The sequence below is a fragment of the Podarcis erhardii genome, assembly GCF_964252035.2.
Source record: "Podarcis erhardii genome assembly, chromosome: Z".
Classification (NCBI taxonomy): Eukaryota; Metazoa; Chordata; class Lepidosauria; order Squamata; family Lacertidae; genus Podarcis; species Podarcis erhardii.
The window spans coordinates 31,744,334-31,761,639 of record NC_138504.1 but is presented as its reverse complement, the minus strand read 5'-3'; positions in this window follow the sequence as shown (position 1 = coordinate 31,761,639).

Genomic DNA, 17,306 nt, shown 5'->3' with positions numbered 1-17,306 from the left:
ACTGAAAAGCTGGGAGTAATATCCCAGTGCTTTGATATTGCTCAGCTAAAGTGCAGCTCTTCCGTTTGGGGAGTTTCTGGACAAATTAAATTTTTGCTAGTTTGAATGAGTGTGATGAACACTGATGGGATGTTTAGTAGCTGTGAGGTTATGAGTGAACATCTGTTGCAAACGCGGCTTGAAGAGAGACTAAACGTTTGGACAGAATATGAGATTAGAACTCAGGGCTTCAGCCACCAGACTCTGTCAGGCTGACACGTGATACTTCTTGAGTATCACCCTGAGCCTGAATGTTAAAACTACAAATGCAGTGTCTCCATAGCTTTTTTCTATAACCAGATTACCTTTGAAAAAGAGGGGAATGGAAATCCAGCATCGCCTGAGCTCTGCGAGTGCGGCTTTCTCCCAACTGAAGTGCAGAGTGTTTGAGGACTGGGACATTTGCAGGGAAACCAAAATACTTGTTGACAATGGTATTGTACTACCAACCTTATTGTATGCTTGTGAAACATGGACCACTTATAAACGCCATCTCCAACTCCTCAAAAGATTCCATCAACGGTGTCTCCGAAAATTTTTACATATCACTTGGGAAGACAGGCGAACTAATATCAGTGTACTGGAAGAAGCAAAGATCACCAGTGGTGAAGCAATGATTATTCAACATCAACTTCATTGGACTGGTCATGTTGTGCGGATGCCTGATTATCGTCTTCCAAAGCAACTACTCTATTCTGAACTTAAAAATGGAAAGCGTAATGCTGGTGGTCAACAATAGAGGTTTAAAGACTGTCTCAAGGCAAATCTAAAAAAATGTAGTATAACCACTGACAGCTGGGAAATACTAGCCTGCGAGCGCTCCAGTTGGAAAACAGCCTTTACCAAAGGTGTCATGGGCTTTGACGACACTCGAACTCAGAATGCAAGGGAGAAATGTGCTAGGAGGAAGGCAAGCTTGGCAAATCCACACCGTGATCAGCTCCCGCCTGGAAACCAATATCTCCACTGGAAGGATGTGTAGATCCAGAATTGGCCTCCACAGTCACTTACGGACTCCTTGTTAAAACTGTGTTTATGGAAGACAATCTTAATCGGCTATGAGTGATCGCCAAAGAAGAAGAAGGAAGCTTCTGAATGCCAGTTGCTAGGAACTGCAGGATGGCAGAGTCTCTCTTGTGCTTGCATGCCTTTTTGGGGCATCTGGTTGGATGCTGTTCTAGATGGGCTGCCTTTGGTCCGATTCAGCAGGGTCTTCTTATGTCCTGATGCTCTTATAGAAACCATGGTAGGGTATAGATGCTTTATGCTCAAATCCAGCTTCAAGTTGTCCCACTGGGACATCTGGTTGGCTGCAGTGAGACAAGGATGCTGGACTAGATGGGACAGTGACCTGATCCAGGAGCCCCTTCTTATGTTCTCTCAGTGACACCCCTGTCTAGCATCCTGTGACCCATGGAGAGAACCAAGGCAGCTGGCACCCGGCCCACTGGGCCACACAGCTGCGAAGGAAGGCCTCCCCGCAATCCCCATGAAACAACGGGGACCCAGCCCATGGAATCTGCAAGCCATTACTCCTCTGTTATCTTTCTGGGGAAGTCATATGGAAGCATTTACTCATCCATTGAGTTTAGTGTGGTGGCCAAAACGTTTCTGAACAGCAGAGAAGCCGGAACGGTCCCCGCTGACCCCTTTAATGATCTCCGGCAAAGGGAATTTCACACTGAGCCTGGAGCCGGGGTAACCTTATATGCAGAAAGGTTTGAGTGTGGGGGGTGGGGGGGGATAATTCCTAATCTTGTCAATCATGCCATTGTGAAATCTGCAGCGGTATTCCATAGGGTGCAAAGGCTGTGGGGAGGGGAAACGGAGTCTGACCTGACCTGATTTCTTGGGGAGCAGAATTGCAGAAGAAACTGACTCCCCCCCCCACTTTCCTCGTTTTATAATGGGGGGAAAATAGAAAAGAACAGCAGCTCTATTAACTGCACAAATATTTTAATAGCTCTGTGCTCAAGTAGGAGATTTTGAGAAGTGAAACCACGCTTCCACTCTGTCTAGAGGTCTTAGGAGACCCCAAGCTTAACACAAGACAACATTGGATGCAGCAGCAAAAAAAAGCTAGTGCTGCATCAACAAAAGTGTAGTGTCCTGATCAAGAGAAGCCAGAGTACTGCTCTATTCTGCCTAGGTCAGGCCACACCTGGAATATGGTGTCCAGTTCTGGGTGCCACAATTTAAGAAGGATATTGACAAGTTGGAAGGTGGGCAGATGAGGGTGAACAAGATGATCAAGGAAACCCAGCTTTGTGAGGAACGATTGAGGGAGTTGGGTATGTTTAGCCTGGAGAAGAGGAGACTGTTAGGAGATATGATATCATCCCCAAATATCTAAAGTGCTGTCACAAGGAAGGTGGAGCAAGCTTGTTTTCTCCTGCTCTGGAGGGGAGGACCTGAACCAAATGATTCAAATGACAAGAAATGAGATTTTAAAGTAAACATTAGGAAGAGCTTTCTTATGATAAGAGCTGTTAGACAGTGGAAATAACTCCTTTGGAAGGAGTTGAACTCTCCTTCGTTGGATTTTTTCAGAGGCCGGATGGCCATCTGTCAGGGATTCTTGAGATGTGTTTAATGCATTTGCAGAGGGCTGGACTAGATGACATTTGGGACAGAATGCTGGGAAATGGCTTTTTCACTATGTTCCAGTGAGGCTAGAGGAGCCTTTGTACCAGATCCCTGAGAGCTTACATTATTTCCAGTTCCCCCATTGCTTTTTCAGACACCATCTGCCGGCCAGTCCAAAGGGCCCAAAATAAGTGAAATTACCTTTAATTGTTCTCATTAGGATTATTGAGAATGTCAGCATGAAAGGCAGCCTTCAGGCAGGAGCCACTGCAGAATGTTGCTGCCCCCCTCCCCTGCTGAACGGATTCTTTCCCCCACAAGGTGTTTGCTATTTCTAAAGGTCACAGTAGCGGAGGGACAGCCCCCCCAGCCCCAAATTAAAAATCGGAGCATATGCCTCACCAAATATTTAAGGGCAAGAATGATTCAGTCACTATGTTGGCAAAAGTGGATTGTACAGAGAAGCAGTAGTTGGCTTCCATGGGATGTTTCTCCCTCTGCCTGGCTTCTCTGCATCAGGTGGAATGAAGGTGAAATTAGTTGTGATTCCGGCATTGCAAGGCATTGGACTAGATGACACTTGGGTTGCTTTTCAAAAAAAAGCCCATCTAGTTCTGTGTTCTCTTCTCACAGGGGCCAGTGAATGCCCACAAGCAGGATCTGAGCACAAAAGCCCTCTCTCCCTTCCTCTGTTTTCCAGAAACTGGCATTCAGAAGCATTGCTGCCTCCAGTGTATAGCCATTGTGGCCAATAGCCATCAATATTCTCCTCCTCCTCCATGAATTTGTCTAGTTTACTTTTTAAAGCCATCCAGGCTGGTGGTCATCAGTGCCCATTGTGGAAGTGAGTTCCATGCTTTAACACTGCACTGTAAGAAGGACTTCAGCTTCACTGGAGGTCCATGAGTTGCAACTTTATGAGTGAGGAAAACTTTTCTCTGCTCACTTTCCCTGTGCCATGCATCAATTCATAAACTACCATGTCACCTCTTCCTAGCCTTTTCTCTAAACTAAAAGGTCCCAAATATTGCAACCTTTTCTCAGAAGGGAGTCTTTTTTGACTCAACAATAGCCTTTGGGAGGTGAGGTGACCAGAACTGTCTTCCAAATATGCTTGCACCTTAGATTAATCCACCATGCTGACAGTTGATTTAAAGGTAAAGGTAAAGGGACCCCTGACCATTAGGTCCAGTCGTGGCCGACTCTGGGGTTGTAGTGCTCATCTCACCTTATTGGCCGAGGGAGCCGGCGTACAGCTTCCTGGTCATGTAGTCAGCATGACTAAGCCACTTCTGGAGAACCAGAGCAGCGCACGGAAACACCGTTTACCTTCCCGCTGGAGCGGTACCTATTTATCTACTTGCACTTTGAGGTGCTTTCGAACTACTAGGTTGGCAGGAGCAGGGACCGAGCAACAGGAGCTCACCCCTTTGCGGGGATTCCAACCACCGACCTTCTGATCATCAAGTCCTAGGCTCTGTGGTTTTAACGCACAGTGCCAATGAGGGCAAGCCTTCACACCTAATGGAGTTGCTCTGTCCCCTTGATCATTTCGGGGAGACAGAATCTGCGGAGTATGTGGGGGTACATTCAAAGGGACCCTTTCTCCACCTGCAGATTCAGAACTAATAAAAAGAAGGACTTCCTGACACAGTGCATAGATAAACTACAGAACTAGGTGGCAGTGATGGCTGCTAACAAGGATCCTCTAAAAGAGGATTAGACAAATTCATGGAGGAGGAGAGGGCTATCGATGGCTACTAGTGGCAATGGCTCAGCTCTGCCTCCAGATCTGGGGGGCAGCAATACTTCTGAATACCAGTTGCTGCAAACTGCAGGAGTAGAATGGGCTCTTGTACTCAGGGCCTGCCTGCAGGTTTCCCACAGGCATTTGGGTGGCAACTGTGAGAATAGGATGCTTGACTAAATTGGCCATTGGCTGGTTCCTGCAGGGCTCTTACAGTTTTTGGTGGTCCAAAGGAGACTCTGCATTATAAGGAGCAGAAACCTGATCTATGGTTTAAATGACTTAATTCTCCTGTGGGTCTGCCACACACATTGATGGGCCTCCAAATGGCAGCAAAAGCAAATGGTACAATTTCCCTTTGTGAACAGCATCTGTCATCTGAATAGGGGTGGAGCCAGGAGGAACCCACCCCATTCAGAGGAACACTGGATCATTCTTCCTGGGAAGACCTGAGCTACCTTCTAGGGTCAGATGGGAGCAATGTGGGAATGAGTTGCAGTATTTTGGAAATGATGGTGGAGACCCATCTGCTGTCAAATGGAACCCATTAAATAGAATTAGAGGCTTTTTCATCAATACCCCCATGACACCATGATGGGATGAAATTGCTAGGAAAACATCATTATTAAAAATTGGGCTATTAGCATTGGGATGGACAGAAGCTGGTCTCTTCTCCGTCTTCTTCCCCAGTGGCTGCAACCTGACTCAGGAAGGTCCCTGGAAAGCAGAGCCCCGAATACAGATGTTGTGGGGGAGGGGAGGGGAGAAAGGGCAAGATCCAGAGAGAGTTGCGAAAGAGTTGCTTTCACCAGGTCTTGCAGCTGAGTTGGAAGCTTCAGGGCAGAGAAAAGAAAATCCTGTTTTATGCAGTGCATTGTTAACTATGAAACTCAGTCCTGCAGGAGGCAGTGGTGGAGACCAACTTTATTGGATTTAACAGCAGATTAGACAAATTCAGGTAAGAAAGGGCTATTCATGAGTACGAGCCACAATGGATATGCTCTGTCTTCAAGGTCAGAGGCAGCATTCCTCTGGAAACTATAGGAGGAGAGAATGCTCTTATGCTCAGGTCCTCCTTGCAGGTTTCCCACAATGGACATCTGGTTGGCTGTTGTGATGACAGGATGCTGGACTAGATGAGCCATGGTCTGATCCAGCATACTCTGCTGTGTTCTTCTGATCTCGTGCTCAGGTCCTGATTTTCAGCTTCCCACAGGCATCTTTGCCCTACATGCTGCTCTCCGAGCATGTTTGCCAAGAGAAGTTTGTGCTGCAGCATGAAGCGTCACCACCCAGGATGAGCAGGTCACATGCAATCTTCATATCCAAGCTGTTTAGGAGGTATGTGATGCCCAAAGGTGATCTCTCTCTCTCTCTCTCTCTCTCTCTCTCTCTCTCTCACACACACACACACACACACACACACACACCACTCCTTACTTGGCAAAGGCACCACAAAGGCCCTCATGACGAAAAGCCCCACCCTCCATACCTGGGAGCCAGCTGCCTTCACCTGCAAGGCTCATTCTGCCAGCTGCGAGGGTGGAGACGGCTTGTTGCTCAGTTGCCTTGGGGGATCCTGCTTATGACTAAGGTGTTGGAAGGCTTGGCTCCTTGCATCTTTTTCAAGAGGAACTTTTGCACAGTGTAAGAGGAGATGAGATCTTTGGGCCTGCAGGGAGCCCTGTGATTCAGCTGACTGTGCTCGCTGCTGTGCATAAGAACATAAGAATGGATGAGACCAGTGGGAATCTATTCCAGCATCCTGTCCTTACAGTGGCCTGCAAGATTTCCCAATGGGCAACTGACAAGCAGGATTCAAGCACAGACCTGCTGGATTAGGCTAATGGCCTGTCTAATCCAGCATCCTGTTCTCACAGTGGCCACCTGGATGCCTTTGGGAAAACAAGGAGCAGAATTCGAGCACAAAAACCCTCTCCCCTTCTGTGGTTTCTAGCAACCGGTATTCAGAAGCATCATTGCATCTGACCATGGAGGCAGTGCACAGCCACCCTGGCTAGTAGCCATCAACAACCCTTTCCTTCATGAATTTTTCCAGTCCTCTTTATAAATCATCCAAGTTGGTGGCCATCACTGCCACCTGTGGCAGGGAGTTCCATAGTTTTAGTATGCACTGCATGAAGAAGTCCTTTCTTTTCTCTGTCCTGAATCTTCCAACAGCCTAATCACAGCGGCAACATGACAACAACATATTTGTACCCCGCCCATTTGATTGGGTTGCCCTAGCTACTCTGGGCAGCTTCCAGCATATATAAAAGCATAGTAAAACATTAAACCTTAAAAAGGCTCTTGTTGGAAGGGATGTAAGGAGATTGAGTCTTACATACATGTGAGATCTAGTGTTAATAGTTTCCATTTGTTCTTTTAAAAAAGATTGAGGAAAACTCTTTGCTTTGATCAGCCTCTCTCATGGAAGCTCAAAATTTTTCAATGAGGATAAGCCTGTAGCTGAAGGTGTCCTGCTGGGGCCAGCTCAATGACAGGCTTCAATAATCCCTCCATCCTAGCATCATAGAATCATAGGATTGCAGAGCTGGAAGGGACCCCAAGGATCATTTAGTCCAACACCTTGCAAATCAGGAATCATAACTAAAGAACACCTTATGGATAGCCATGCAACCTCTGTCTAAACACCTTAATTGACAAAGTCCACCACCATTCATGGCAGTCCATTCCATTGCTGAACAGCTCTTACCCGCAGAAAATTACTCCTGGTGTTTAGTTAGAGTCTCCTTTCTTGCAATTTGAATCTGTTTGTTCATTTCTCCCTTCCAGAGCAGAAGACAAGCTTTTTCTGTCTTCCATAGGACAGCAATATTTGAAGATAGCTCACATGTCACCTCTCTGTCTCTTCTTCCCTAGGCTAAACATCACTGACTCCTTCAAACACTCCTCCTCTTTTCTTCATTTTGGAAAGCCCAAAGGAAGAAATGTGTGCTCTGAAGGGAGCAGAGATAATGTGGATTGGAAGCTAATGATTTGATTAATGTGGATGCTGTGTTTCCACAGTTAGAGGCTGCCATGTTTCGGAATACAGTGGTACCTCGTTTAAGAACAGCCCTGTTTATGAACTATTCGGTATACGAACTCCACAAAACCAGTAGTGAACTTTACCTTGGTCTATGAACACAATCTGAATGGTGGAAGGGCACCAGCAGTGGGGGGCCTCATGAGGGAAAGCACACCTCAGTTTAAGAATGGACTTCTGGAATGGATTTGGTTTGTAAACCAAGGTACCACTGTACAGGTTTCTGGAGGCCATGGGAGGGGAGAGTGGCTCTTGTGCTGAGATCCTATGAGGGTTCTCAACAAGAGGCACCTGGTTGGCCATTGTGAGAAGAGGATGTTGGACTAGATGGGTCACTGGTCTGATCTAGCATCCTCTCCTTATGTTCTTCTGAAACTACTTGTGTCTCTGTTTCTTTCCCATATCTGCACAATGTCATCCTCATCTGTGTTGACCCAAAGGTGAACTGTTCTGGAAGCTCTGAAAACAACATCTTGGTAGTAAAGATAACCCCAAAATTAATTGGTAGCTGTAACAATGAGCTCATTTATGTTTATATTCACTCGCTTTGAAATAGGCTAATTGGCTTGCTTTGATGCTATGCTTATCTGTGGGCCCTGGGACGGTGGACTCCTGGCCCACAGAGGGGAGTTATCTGTAAGCCTTGGATAGTTGCCACCTATGCCCTCAAGGGTCAGGTGCATTGATGGGAGGCTCTGATCAAATTGCTGTCTTTTGTATAAGCAATGTTTAATTAGCACTTTGTGGACAAGTCACGATGACTTCTCACTGTTGCAGTATCCATCCCACGTCTGTAAAAGAAGTGAGGCTCTGCACGTTGTGTTGTAAGGTTACACCTTTCTTTAATAAAGCCCTAGAACTGACCATTTTGGCATTTTTAACACCCTTCTTTGGTATCTATGCACCCAACCACTCCCACAAGCCCTCTGTGGTTCAGAATATCATCCAAGTGGCACTCTGCTGTTTCTACTCAAAAGTGGGATTCTAGCACTCTTCTATCCTGTGGCTTCCAACAATTGGGATTGAAAAGCATTACTGTCTTGAACTGTGGAGGCAGAACATAGCCATCATGGTTAGTAGCCACCCATTGCCTGCTCCTCCATGAATTTGTCTAATCTTCTTTTTAAGTCATCCAAGTTGTTGGCCATCACTGGCCCCTGTGGGAGGGAGTTCCACAGTTTAAGTAAGTGCTGTGGAAAGTGTGGGGGAAATATATGATCCCTGTGAGCCATATGTGTGGGGTAAATAACAAAAGAATCGTCTGGGTGCCTAGATCTAAAAAAAAGGGGCTTAACACATTCTCTAGCAGGAGAGAGCCCCCAATAGCAGAGTTTAAACTCACAAAGTCAAGCAGCACAGTAAAGTGTCAGGAATGTAGCCTGTTAAACCTTTTGCATATCCCATTTAGTCCTCTCTTTCTACCCCTCTTACAATGAACAGACCACACACTCTTAAGTAATTTTAAAATGTGTTACTTACAAAGCACCCCGAAGGTCAGATTCACACATTTATCTAAGCAGAAGCAAGGAGAACATAGGCATAATATTATTGAGTAGAGAATACAGAAATATAGTTCCAAATACATGCTTGAAGCTTGCTGCTCACTTAGGCACACCTTCCTTGGTCAGTTACATGGCATGGAGAAAGAATGAGGTTTAGGAGGAGAAGGCTTCACTGCCTCCCTCATCGGAGAAGAGGGAGCATGACCTAACAGAGGCTAGGGACACTGCTCTATTGTCTTAAACCCTTAATGCATTTACTAGCACTGTGCCTGTTGGTTTTATTTAACTGCAGCCTCCTGCATGAATAAGTCCTCTCTCATAGAATCATAGAATCATAGAGTTGGAAGAGACCACAAGGGCCATTGAGTCCAACCCCCTGCCAACCCCCTTCTATTCATTCTGAATCTTCCAACATTCAGCTTCATGGGATGCCCACGAGTTCTAGTGTTGGGCATGGAGGGATTTCCACTTTCTCTGTGCCATGTGTAATCTTATAAATTTCTATTGTGTTACACTTCCTTATCTTTTCTCCAAATAAAGCTGCAAACAAGTCCCAAATGCTGCAAACTGTCTTCAAAGGGAGTTGCTCCATGGTCCCCTTGATTCTTTCACTTGCCCTTTTCTGAACTTTTCCCAACTCAGTTATATCCTTTGGGAGGTGAGGTGACCAGAACTGTTTTCAAGCCGTGTATGTGTGTGTGTGTGTGAGAGAGAGAATCCATCTGTCATGGGTGCTTAAGTTGCAATTCCTGCACTGCAGGGGATTGGACTAGATAACCCTTGGGGTTCCTTCCAACTGTACAATTCTGTGATTCTATGATCTCTTTTTAAACTTCAGTTTGGTGATCTCACTCCAGAGCAAACCTCTTCAGCTGCCCAGCCCACAACATTCCCTGGAATGAGGAGATGAGTTTTGCTACGTTTTTCGATGGGAATTAGTCGGGACCGCCATACCAGCTCATACCTCTGGGGCACAGCAAGCCTCGTAAAACAGGCTTTCTAATTAACCATACAAAGGAAGCAGTGGACAGCTGGTAACCATGGTGATGTGGAGCCAATCCCAGCGGAGCTCCAGCTGGCTGGAAGATCTGTTGGATGGCAAAGATTCAGAACCGGTGTTTTAATGGGCTGTTCGTGGAAACAATTACATGCTCCATTTTCAATGCAGTCAGCTGAACAATGGATGAAATCAAATCAATGGGGAAGGCAGCTTGTCATGTATTAGTGTGTGCGCGCGCGGGGGGGGGGGGTTGTGGTCCAACCCAGGGGGAGGGTTTGTGCAGCCCCATCATCTGGCAATTGTTGTAGATGAGCAAGACATCCCTACTAGCCTTTTCATGTTTCAAGTGACTTTATTTGGGCCAGGAAACCACAGAATCTTAGAACTATAGAGTTAGAAGGGACGCTAAGGGTCATCTTGTCTAACTCCCCTGCAAATGCAGGAATCACAGCCATTGACTGCTGCTTAAAAACCTGAAATGAGTCATAGAATCATAGAATTACAGAGTTAGATTGAAGTGCTCCAGAGTAGGTTGCACCTTCTGTGGCTGCTTTTTGCAGTTCCAGAGACCAGCCTTTCCCCACAGCTCCTGAGTCCAGCATCAGGTCCTGGCGTGGGGGGGGGGGGAAATGCCTCCCAACCCCTCAGCAAAGGCAAACAGGCTAAACATATTTACAAGGGACCAAAAAAAAAGAGATGTGTGATCATTTTATATTAATAATCAATATGATTTTAAAAATTACCTGTTGAGAATATTAAGATCTTAAGAATATTAAGATAATGTTGGCATCTGTCTGTCTCAAGAGACAGTGGAGTGTGCCTCTGGAGATGAAGCCTAAGTGACCTCTCCGTGGCACAAGCCTGGGCAGTGTGTATGGAGGCTGCCCAGACGACAAGATCCCCCTCTCAGCCTCGCTATGTGAGCTAAAGGAAAGCAGAGCAATATGTTTGGCACCAGCATGGCTGCAGGAGATGCCCAAAGGAGGCGTACAAGGCACCATCCAACTGCATTACGGACTCCATTCTGGATTTGTGTAGGGTTTACTTCTTAGCATTTTCTTCTCCCAAAGATATCCCACAAAGCAGGAAAGGTTTAGGATCAGCTTTTTCCTTCTAGATGGGCCCACTTCCCAGGTTGACATGTCCCAACAGCCCCTCACTTCCCTCTACAGCACATGCAGAAGCCACCTTCTTGACTATCAGTTGCGTCCACTCAATCTGCCAGAGCATGTCTTTGCATGCAGGGGAAGTCCCTACCCCACCAAAGATTGGAAACCCATTGGCTACCCTCACCTGTTTAGCAGACCAGTCAAAACTGTTTCTGGAGTGTGGCCACTGTTGAATGCTGACAGCTTCTAAGAATTAAAATCAATAATATAAGCACCCACATGATCATTGCCAAATAAACAACACACTCTAAACACTCATAAATGCTAAACATGAGTGTCTTAACGCAGCACAATGTGTATCACACAACCACTTCAATTGGTTGTGCTGATGGGAGTTGTAGTCCAAAAACATCTGGGGTTGCCAGGCTGGTGAAGGCAGAGGTAACACACCCTTTCCTGCTGAGTTCCTAACGACACATTAGGGTTGGTGAGACCTGATCTCTTGTCTCTGAGCAATCCAAAGGAAAGGTGTATCTAAATCCAACCATATGTTCAAGAGTACAGCAAGAGAAAGCAGAGACAGGCCTTTCTCAGCTTCCCTGCAGATCATCTTCCACCATATATTGGATTATCAAAGTATTCCACCTTTGTAAATCTCTGACTCTCTTCCCTCCTCAACTCTCCAGCTTCTGCAAAGCACACGCTTCTCAAATCGATCAGGTGATGAATGGGTTGCGGGGGGTAGCCGAGATGAATCAGATGCTATTGATTTGCTCCTTTCAAAGGTTTCCAAGGAGGCTTCTGACAAAGTGGGAGTTAGAGACTCATCCCTGCCCTGCCTGGCATCTGTTCGACAGACCGCAGTCAGTTCCTGCCTCCCGGCATCTGGAAGGATGGCTCAGTGCTCCTAGGTGTAAGGGCTGAACATAAGAACTGCCTGCTGGATCAAGCCAAGGGGGGCCCTTGTAGTTCAGCATTGTGTTCTTACAGTGCCCCTAAGAACCTAGATATCTACATAGACTGCCTCTGACCTGAAGGATCCAGAAGAGCACCAGGAGAGCCTTGCTGGATCAGGCCATCTAGGTCAGCCTTCTGTTCTCACAATGCCCAACCAGAAGCCTCTATGGAAAGCCTAGAAGCAGAACTTGAGTGCAATAGCAGACTGCTCTCACCCTCCAGAAAATGACATTACGTAAGAACATCAAAAGAACCTGCTAGATCAGGCCAGTGGCCCATCTAGCCCAGCATCCTGTTCTCAAAGTGGCCAACCAGGTACCCCAAAGGTAAACTTACAAGCAGGATCCAAGAGCCCTCTTCCATCCTGTAGTTTTCAGTAACAAGGATTCAGAAGCATTGCTGTCACTGACCATGAATGCAGAGCATGGCTAGTAGCCTCCAGGAATTAGCTTAGTCCTGTTTTAAAGCCTTCCATGTTGATGGCCATCATTACTTCTCGTGGGAGCCAGTTCCATAGGCTAACTAAGATGGGTTTTCTTTTATCTGCCCAGAATCTTCCAACATTCAGTTTTATTCTATGCTAATGAGTTCTGGTGTTTTGAGAGAGGGAGAAAAATTTTCCTCTGTCAACTTTCTGCATGAAGAAGTGTGCATGCACACAAAAGCTTATACCCAGAACAAATTTAGTTGGTCTCTAAGGTGCTACTGGACAATTTTTTAATGTTTTAATTTATTTTGACTGCTTCAGACCAATATGGTTACCTACCTGAATCTGGAACTTTCTCCATGCCTTACATAATTTTATAAACTTCTATTGTGTTGCCTCTTACTTGCCTTTTTCCAAACAAACAGTCCTATAAGCGGCAAGTTTTCTTCACAGGGGACTCAGTCACTTTGCTTGTCCCTTTCTGAAACTTTTCCAACTCTACAATATCCTTTTGGAGGTGTGGCATAAAGAGGCTTGTTCACTGTCTGAGCTCTAAAGGAAAACGTTGGTGTGAGGAAAATCCCCCTTAGGGTTTCAAGTCTGGAGTCTCACAACTGGTCAGGGTTTATTCAGCAATGCATTACACAACAGAGTCCAAAGAATCTATGGAAGCATTCCATTAGGACACAAAATATATAGGCAAAATATAAGTCAACTTAATTGTTCATCCTCTACCCAAGCACCTTCTGCCACCCCAGAACCCCACTATCTCTCATCTAACCACACTTTGAAATGCCACTTATTCAGCCCAGTTTTAACTGCATTTATCAGAACTTTCCTTATACCTTAAATGACATTGTTTTACACTTTGGCTGTTAGCTTTTTCCTGTAGTATTTCGCCATTAGGTTTTTGCATCCATGACATTGGCCTCACTGATAATGAGCCAAACTGGGAGGAGTAGCTAATACTACAGAGGACCACAGGAGACAGAATCGGGATTGAAAATGACCTTAACAGACAGGGCCCATACTAAGAAAATGAATTTTGACAGGGACAAATGTCAGGTTCTACACTTAGGCAGAAGGAAACAGCTGTACAACTATAGGATAGGGGACACTTGGCTTGACAGAAGGAAGGGTGAAAAGGATTGTAAGCTTCTTAGCAGACCAATAACTTAACTTGAGTCAACAATGTGATACAGCAGCCAAAGGAAAAAAGAAAAAAGGCTAATGCAATGCTAGGCTTCATCAACAGAAGTCCAGTGTCCAGATCAAGGGAAGTCATAGTATCACTTTTACTCAACCATGATTAGACTCCACCAGAAGGGCAGCCAAGATGATGAAGAATCTGGAAACCAAGTCTAATGAGGAACAGTTGAGGGAGTTGGATCAAAGGAGACTGAGAAGAGATATGATAGCCAACTTCTAAGATCTGAAAGGTGTTCCCATGGAAGATAGAATCAGCTTGTTTTATGCTGCTCCAGAGGGGAGAAAGACAGGTGCCTTTTATCGAACATCTGAACCATAACACCAGAAGACTCCTTAAAGACGATTTCTTTCTTCTGTGTTTTCCACAATGTATTAATTAACAGCATTTCAAAGGGAAGTTGGGGAAAGTTAAGCCCCACACACCCAACTCAATCAAGTGATGCTCTCCATTGGAAAGACTGTAGTCTAATTAATTTCTGTATCTGACCAGTGTGAAAGTTTATCTTAATAGTCTTTTTATTTTTTGAACAGCTCTGTTTGGCTTTTTCCTTAACTACCAACTTTTTATTGCTATTTTAAAGCTTCTCAGGGTGGGAGGAGTGAGAATATTTATCCAGGGCCTTAAACTATCTCTGAACACTGATTTCTTTGGCAGAAGAGCAAAAGAGGTGTTTGCTTTTCTGGGTGATAAATGCCCTCCCTGGCACTTCACCCTGGCCGCAAATTAAAGTATTGTTTAATTTTCAGTCCAATTTTGAGAAAACCGAAATGTTCCAAGTGGAGTTATATGTTAGATTAATTTCTTAAAGCAACAAGGCAAACTGGCTCATAATATAAATATTTTACCAACTGTATCATAAATATTTTGGCTGGTAGGAAGGAAAAAGCGGAACACTCATAATCAAAACTTCAGAAGATTAGTACTTTAAATGAATATATTTGGAGCTTTATTGAGGGCAGAGAATCTTCATGGAATCCATGACTGAAGGGTTAGAAGGGACCCAAAGGGTCATCTAGTCCTGCAACCTTTGAGAAGAGAAAAAACAGCTTAGCCAGATAAATGTAGTTTAGTGCTGCATCAACACAACTACAGTGTCCAGATTAAGGGAAGTGATAGTGCCACTCTGTTTTGTGTTTCTAATGTTGTACACCACCCTGAGATCTTTTGATAAAGGGTAGCATATGAATTGAAATCATCATCATCATCATCATCTGCCTTAGTCAGACCACACCTGGAGACCTGTGTGTGGTTCTGAGCACCACCATCTCAGAAGGAGATTCACAAGCTGCTATACGTGCAGAGGAAGGCGACCAAAAGAGGGAAGGGTTGGAAAACAAGACTTGTGAGGAATGCCTGAGAGTTAGGGATGTTTAACCTGCAGAAGACTGTGAGGTGAAGTGAGAGCCAGCTTATAATATCTGAAGGGCTGCCACATGGAACATGGAGCAAGTTCGTTTTCTGCTGCTTTGGAAGGGAGAACCCAAACCAATGAATTCAAGCTGCAAGAAAGGCAATTCCGACTAAAAAGTAGGAGTAACTTTCTGACAGAGCTGTTTGACAGAGGAACAGCCTCCCTTGGAAGGTGGTGGGCTCTCCTTCCTTGGAGGTTTTGAATCAGAGGTTGGATGGCCATCTGTCCCGGATGCTTTAGTTGTGATTTCTGCATTGCAGGGGGTTGGACTAGATGACCCTCGGTGTCCTTCCCAACTTTACAGTCCTATGTTTCCCCGACCCTTAAATCTGATACAAATCACTGATTAGGTAGCAGGACAGATATTGGAGCATAGAAATGAAAGGCTCTCAAATGCATCTCCACATCACTTCCTTCCTCCCCCTTTCTAAAACCTAGACAGCGAGAAACCCACAAATCCTGGATTCTATTGCAGAAAGGGGGTTAGCATGCCTGGAAAATGGAAAGACACTCCCTGCCCATGAGCTCCACATTGAAGACTCACCCCATAAAACCAGAAGCCTTCTCAACCCCAAAGATGTTGACTCTGAGTGACTCCAAGCGCTTGGGGTAAATTTGATCCTGCAAGATTAGGGAAGGCATTAGCTAGCCCAGGAGTCCATGAATGGGCCTCAGTTCAAGATACATATACAGTGTCCCTGTTATGAAAGTGACATTGTAATACATCACACACCACAGCGAAGGCCCAGGGTCTCCCTGGCACCAATCCAGCCTGAGGCAATTTTGCGTTGAGTGATATCAGAAGCTGCAATTGGCCCTGCAGACTCTGGGTGATTCCCAGAGGCAGTAAAACACCTCAGCCCTCTACCATAAGAAATTGATACCTTTTGCATTAAACTTCACCCAAATTATCACTAAGTGCACTGAAGTTGTAAAAACAGCCTGCTCTGAAACCCCATTAAATGCTTAAATTTACAATTTCATAGAGTTTAGGACTAAGATTAGTCCTCTCCGGATCTTGGTTAATCAATACATAGATGGGGATGGAAGAGGGGGCTTAGTTTTTCCATGCGTGGAGATAACAGGGAAGGGATGAGGAGTAACACTTCCTGCTTCAGGGTGAAGAAAGCAAGTATTTCACATAAAGACTGAAAGGGGTTCGTTAATTATTATTATTATTATTATTAATAATAATAATAATAAATGTCAGCAGTAGTTTTTCTCTATCAAACATATCAACTTTGTCTCCAACAACTTCTAACATCCATTCCTCCATATTAAACAATAATGTCTTTTCATCTTTGTCAGCACAAGAGTTTCTCTGCTGTGATCATATATCAAAATAATATCCAATAGGTTTTTTTCACTTATTATGTATTCATTAATTCGCACTCAGGTTCCATATCTTCCATTCCCATTTCCTCTTGTATTTATCATGGTTTTCCATCTTGATTTTGTAAAAAAAAAATTCCTTCCATTCCTTTCCCAAGAAAAGTGCCAGAGGCTTGATAGTTTCCCCCTCTAAATTCACTTCAGCTTGCAGAGAGTCTTTTCCCTCTCAAAACTATCTCTGCCAGCTCAGAATGACTCTGCATCCATGGCTCCATTCCACTCCTCCAACATCACAACTCCGCCATTTGGCTGTTTTGTTTCTCTAGACACCTGTGAGAAGGACTTCTCCATTTCACCATCTGTTGCCTCCAACTCTACCATTTCATTCTCCAGTTCTGGCAATCCTTTATCAGTAATGTTATCTGTGTCCTTTTAAATTCAATTTCCCATTTCATCCTTCTCTGGTCCGCTATCTTTCACCATTTCATCAATCTCAGCTCTGATCTCTATGGATCATCTAATGATGTATTTGCCATACTGAATATTCTTGATCTTATTAACAATTCAGTCTCCACCTTAAGATCTTCACAATTTGCACCTTAAGATCTTCAATCTCCTGTATCCACTTTAAGATCTTCACAGCGTTATCTCTTATCAGAACACATTCCTTTCCCAAAGAGGCAATATGAAGTAGCAAGGCAACACTTGCCAGGAAAACAGTGAATTAAAAATAAAAGAAATAAAAATTCTTAGTACTCAGAACTCCCTTGATGGTTTCACACTTTCTTGGTTCAAACTATTAAAGCATACTTTTTGTTCTGCCTTCTGCCCTTTAATGACCGAATCTTCTTAAAGCCAAAAAGTAGCTCACACACCAGATGTAAATGTCAACCAGAAGACAGAGAAACCTCAGTTGTAAATTATAACCATCTCAGAG